Genomic DNA, 6485 nt, shown 5'->3' with positions numbered 1-6485 from the left:
TTTCCCTTGTGCTTGACTTAATTTTTTTGTGGGTCAGTAGTCTTTAATCCACCCTTCCACGAGGAAATTATTTCCCAAAATGAGTTCCTTGAAATGCCATTTCAGTGGGATGTTAGCAGATACTATGTTTAAAAAAAAAAAAAAAAAGGGCGGGGACTCTGGGGTCAGTGAGCTCAGGAAGCAGTAAGCTAGGCAAATGTAAGTAAGATTTCTTTGCTCAGTACTTTTCAGGGCCTTTAATGGTCTGATGTTCACTGAGAGCTCCAAGATGAAGAAAGGTTTCCAAATGTGTTTGAAAACAGATTTTTTTTTATTTACAGAGTATCTTGAAAGACTAATGTTCTGTGAACTGCACTCTGGTGTTTAAATATATTTAAAAAAAAAAAAAGAAAGAACGACCCATCCTGAAGAAATTCACTGACAGGAGCAAGAACCCTATAGAAGATTCCTCTTAGGTGGCCCAGAGCAAAGCTCAAGATGAAGCAGTCTGTTACTAGCATCATCATCACCATAATTTGTAAAGATAAGGCATAATATTTGTATAGTACTTTACAAAATGCTTTGTCTCATCTGATCCCCCAAACAAAACAAAACAAAACAAAGCAAAAAAAACCCCTGAAAAACCCACACAGGCTGAGGTATTGTCCTTATTTTACAGATAAGGAAACAGGCCCAAAGAAGAGAAGTGTGGTGATGGAGCTGAGGGTCACATGGCTTGTAAAGGGTGATTCAAACCCTGCTTGGTGACTTGAAATCCTTTGTCCATTGTACCACACTGGTGCCTGTTGAGTTACTCATTAAACAGCTCCCTCAAGGCAAATGCCAAGGTGCCTTACATCTGAACTCAAATAGGAAAGTTGACAGTGGAAATACACTTTTGTGTGGCATGACATGCCACAAGGCAATCTGTGCTGGAGACAGAGCATATAGAGAAAGCAGTGAGCATGAGGAACAGAGGCAAACTGGCACTTGGTCAGAATTCTGGTGTGACATTTTTGGGCAACTCTGTGGTTTCTAGGGAGCTCTGGTAGCATAGTGCCTAAGGCACTTGACTGCTAGCCAGAAGGCTGGCGGTTCAAACCCACCAGCCACTCCTCGGAAGGAAGGTTGGGCACTCTACTTCCATATGACACTGCCTCAGAAACCCAAGAAGGGGTCGCTATTAGTCAGGTCTGACTCCACGGCAGTGGTTGTGTTCTTTTGCTGTGGTTTCTTATTTGCTGCATTCTCATCAAGGAACCAGGTCTGAACTTAGTAGGAACACAGCTTATTTACACACCTATTGACAGCCCTGCAGACTCATGGGGATGTTCCTCAATAAAAGACTCAAAAGCACAACTTTCAGTAATAATGAATAGCAGAAGTTTATTTTTAGCTTTGTTGTTGTTGTTGTTATGTGACCTCGAGTCAGACCCGACTCATAGCGACCCCTCCTTGGGTTTCTGAGGCAGTATCACTATGGAAGTAGATTGCCCCATCTTCCTTCCGAGGAGTGGCTGGTGGGTTTGAACCGCCAGCCTTCTGGTTAGCAGTGAAATGCTACCAGAGCTCCCTAGTGGTTTTAATAAGAAGCACTGCTTCCTTTGCATCATGTTACTTTCTAGAGACACTGCTTCATAATTATTTATTCCTTCTTTCAACTTCCTTATAATAGAGAATCAAAAAGAGTAAATAAAAACAAAACAAACGTATACCCCGAAAATCAACAAAACAAAAACAAAAAAATTAATTAAAAACCTGGTGCTTCAAATTCATTTACTAATTGGTAGATAAGTAGAAATAACAGCTACTGTTTATTGAGTGTGTACTTATGGCCAAGGACCATGTGCTCTGTATAATTGATTTTACTTAATCTGTGATATTGGAAGGTAATTTATGGGTTGAATTGTGTCCCCCAGGAAGATACATTAAAGTCCTAATCTCCAGTACCTGTGAAAAAGAGCTTGTTTAGAAATAGGGTCTGTACAGATGTATTTCATTAATAGGTGCCCTGGTGGTATAGTGGATAAGGCATTTGGCTGCTAACCAGAAGGTCAGTGGTTCAAACTCACCAGCTGCTCTGTGGAAGGAAGATGGGGTGATCTACTTCTGTAAAGATTTATAGCCTTGGAAACTCAATGTGAGTCACTATGAGTTGGAATCCACTCAATGACAGTGAGTTTGGTTTGGTTTTAGTTAACATGAGCGCCCTAATCTGAGTGAAGAGAAGAGATGTGGACAGACAGAGGGATGATGGCCCTGGGAAGATGGAGCGAGAGATTGGACGGATGCATCTACAAGCCAAGAAATGTCAAAGATTATCAGAAGCCACTCAAAGCCAGGAAGGATCTCTGCCTTTTGCCTGCAAAGTGAGCATGGCCCTGCCGACACCTCGTTCCAGACTTGTAGTCTCTAGATTGGATGCAATCAGGAAAGACCAATCATTACAACAGGAGGTCATGTCTGCTAAAGTAGAGGGTCAGCGAAATGTGAGAGAAACCCTCAATGAGATGAACTGACAGAACAGCTGCAACAATGGACTGAAACGTCCCAACGGTCATGAAGATGGTGTGGGACTGGCCAGCATTTCATTCTGTTATACACAAGGATGCCATGAATGGGAGCCAACTTGACGGCAACTAACAACAAACTTCCAAAACTGGGAGACAAAAATTTCTGTAGTTTTAAGGCACATAAAAACCCAAACCCAAACTCATACCATCAACTCAATTCTGACTCACAGCCACCCTGCAGGACAGAGTAGAACTGCTCCATTGCGTTTCCAAGGCTGTAAATCTTTACAAAAGCAGACTGCCTCATCTTTCTCCCACAGTGTCTGCTAGGTTCGAACCACCAACTATTTGGTTGGCAGTACTATTTTGTGATAATGTGTACAGCAGTTAGGAAACTAATACTAATACAGTAACCATTACTAACATCCAATTTTACAGAGAATTGCGGCTTAAAGAGATTAAACAACCTGCCCACTGTCATGCACTAAGAAGTTTATCTGACTACATCTGTATCTCACACATTAAGAGCATCTTGAATAGAGACTGTGACTCTTTGTTGCCTTGGGGCTGGCTCAGTGCCCAACTCAAACCAAACCAAACTCACTGCCATAAAGTCACTTCCAACTCATAGTGACCTTCATAGGGTTTCCAAGGCTGTAAACTTTCACTGCTTCATCTTTCTTCTGTGAAGTGGCTGGTGGGTTCAAACCACCAACCTTTTGGTTAGCAGCCAAATGCCTTATAACAATTACACCACCAGAGCCCCTACACAACTCATAGTAGGGACTTTTGTACAGGTTTACCAAGTGAGTAGATAAACAAGTAAGTCATGATCATTTCAAAGACTGGCTGGTTTGCCCTGCAAGTTGTTTTGGCAAAGTCCTTTTTGCTTCAGAATGGATAAAACCACTTGACTAAAAGCTCAGGATGAGGCAGCCCTTCTTTCTTTTATTGGGGTTGTAGGGTAGTTTCTTACCTTCTTGCACATCACTTCCAAGGCCTGCTCAGCTGAGATCTCCTGTATTCAATAGCAAACTGGCAGAGAAAGGGACCTCCACATTGGCCAAAGCTCTGAGGAACAGACAACTGAAGACTCAGGGCTTTCTCCTGGGTGGTTCCCTGCTGGCTACTGCTTATGTCCCAGACAGCCACCCTTAAGCCTCTTTCATGTGGAAATGTTGGAGCTGTGTTTGATGGTAACTCTTCCCTTTCCTCCCTGGAGATCTTGCAAGTTCATCTCTGGGGAGGCCCTACTTGGACCAGGCCCTTCAAGTAGATTCTTAAATCTCCTATGGACATAACAAAGGTGGCTTTCTGTGAGTAAGTAAAGTAAGTTGTTGTTGTGTGCCATTGAGTCCATTCCAACTCATAGAGACCCTATGTGACAGAGTAAAACTGGCCAGTAGGGTTTTCTAGGCTTTAATCTTTCTGGGAGCAGATTGACAGGTCTTCTTTTCATCCATGGAGTGGCTGCTGGGTTTGAACGTCTGACTTTTTGGTCAGCAGCTGAGTGCTTAACCATCGCACCACCAGGGATCCTTGAGTAAATAAGTAAATAAACAAACAAATCCAGTCTCCACAGATCAGGTCAGGAAATGGGCCCAAGAGCAAATCTGAAAAGGGTAGTCCTCAGGACAGAATTCTAAAAGGCAGCCCCTTCCCCCCCACCCCATTTCCTGAGGACTCGGGCTTGGAAAGCCGGGACTCAGGCTGGAGGAGTCACTTTTGCTGACTGTGCTTTGTATTCAGGGGACCACAAAGTTTAAACAGTTCTTTGCTCAAAGCCTCCAGAGGTTCAAAGCCTCTACATAGCAAGTGGTAGAAAATTGGGTCTGCCTCCTCCACCCCTCAAATTCTCTGATTCTACTGCCAAAGGGAGGTGCGTCAAACTCTTCCTGCCTAGGTCTCATTGAACCACCTGTTTCACCCCATCTTCATCTTACGTCCCTCCCAAAACTCAGAAAAGGCCTTTGCAGACTTCATATATATGTCCTTGCTCCCTTTATTCCTTATCAAAGTGTGCTTCCATTTTTATACCTATTTTACTTGTCTTTTGTCTGCCTTTCCCCTCTCCAGGACGGCAGGAGTGTATTACCTATGGGTCACCTTTGCATTCTCTGGCTCTAGCGCAGTGTCAGGCACAAAGCAGGTGCTCAGCATGGACCGATGAATGAATGAGAAGCAATGTTACGGAGAAGAAATGTAAGTTTTTAATGTAGATCTCATTTTTGGCCAAAAACTAATCTTGAATGTGTGAAATATGTTTGATTTCTTTTAGATGCCAATCTGGAGTCAAAAGAATCTCAATCCCCCATGTCTTTTCCTCTCACCCATGCACCCCACTTCTACTTGGCAACCAAGAGACTCAAGAAAGAAAGGCTGACTCACTGGAGAAGCCAGAGGCTGGGAAAATTTACAGGACCCTTGAGGGGAGGTCCATGCAATGATTTCTGAAGGAAGGTGGCCTGCCATTTCGGGAAAGGAATTGAAGTCCAAGGAACTTTCAGAAGGCAGAGGGGAGTGGGTTGCATGGCTTCCTGTCCCAGGATATCAAGTTTGAGGAGGGAAGATGCAGGGTAACAGCCATGTGAACCACTGAAGACTGCTGAGGTTGAAAGGAGCATTGATGGTTGAACCTCCAGTTGTCAGGCTGTACCAGCCCCCAGAGAGCTCCTGTCACCTGTAAGCAGGAGCAGACCATGGGATTTATCTGGGGTTGACAACTGACAGGTGGCAGGTGGTGGAATATCGGGAGAAAGGGGGTCTGAGATGCCACAAAAAGAAAAGCCCAGACTGGATGAAGGGACCCAGCCTAGACAGGGGAGCAGAGAAGGCTGGAAGAAGGGGTGAGAGGCTGGCGATAAACGTTAGGTGGAATAAAACGTTCAGTCTGAGCCAAGGAGGTTGTATAACGAGTGTGTGGAGGGGGGGCGGGGTGTGGTGGCAGGGTTGAGGAGATTTTATTAGGCTCAAGCAGTTCAGAGTGTGTGATGTAGCATCCATACTGTGTTAAGATGGCATTGAGATTAGTAATTAAGGAGGTCTAGAAATTGAGGAGCTATTTGCAAAATGAGAAAATTTCTCTTATCCACAACAGTATTTATTAAAGTTTCCCTCACTGACAGGACTGTAAGGCCATTATCCACAAGAACGGACCAGCGACCAATATGAATTGCTTTGTACCTTTGTGCGGATAAAGACGACTAGTTTTCAAGTTCAAAACAACTGTCTAGCCTGTCATTACAAATCCTGGAATCAGTCCCGAAATACACAATTGAATTTTTTTCCACTCTGGTGTCCTCCTGGCAGACTTACGGAACTTCATGCGGCGACCAATACCTGCCAAACACCACTGAAGCCCGAACGTGTGTGGTGGGTATGTGTACACAAGAGGGCCTGAGACATGCATTCACCCAGTGAAAGCGGCCTCACACAAATGCCCAGCTCCGCCACCCTGTCGCCCGCTGGGAGAATTTGGACTCCAATGCTTGGAGGAGGGAAAAAAATCCCGAGGGACCTTCTTTCCTAGTCCCAGTCAGCAAAGAAAACGTGCTCCACTTTCTTAGAAATTGGGTGCACGGAGGAATTAATTCCATCCCGAAAGCTAGGATGCCCCTGTGGAAGCAAGAGTGGCTGTGTTTGCAGACACAAGCCCAGACACCGAGAGGTACATTCCCAGAACCCACGTCCTGCCCCTCTGAGCGCCCGGATCCTGGACCGCTGTGGACGCGCCCGCACGAGCGGCCCCTCTACTGGCGCCTGCTGGCTACCCGGAGCGCCGGGCGCACAGCCCGGCCAGGTGCACCGGACCCGCCAGCAGCGCGCGCCTCCCGCTGCCGGGAAAGGGCGGCCCCGCAGCCGAGATTTACTGCAGCGCTGGGCGTCGGCTTCCGGGGCCGCTCGGCGCCCAGGCTCAGATTACAGGTTCACACGGGGGGCCCGGCCTGCGGCCATCCAGCCCCCGCCGGCGCGCCCTCGCGCGGCCCCGCTCCC

Source organism: Orycteropus afer, unplaced genomic scaffold, assembly GCF_000298275.1.
Source record: "Orycteropus afer afer isolate SDZICR_OR568_19922 unplaced genomic scaffold, OryAfe1.0 scaffold00129, whole genome shotgun sequence".
Lineage (NCBI taxonomy): Eukaryota > Metazoa > Chordata > Mammalia > Tubulidentata > Orycteropodidae > Orycteropus > Orycteropus afer.
Note: the sequence above shows the minus strand (reverse complement) of the source record.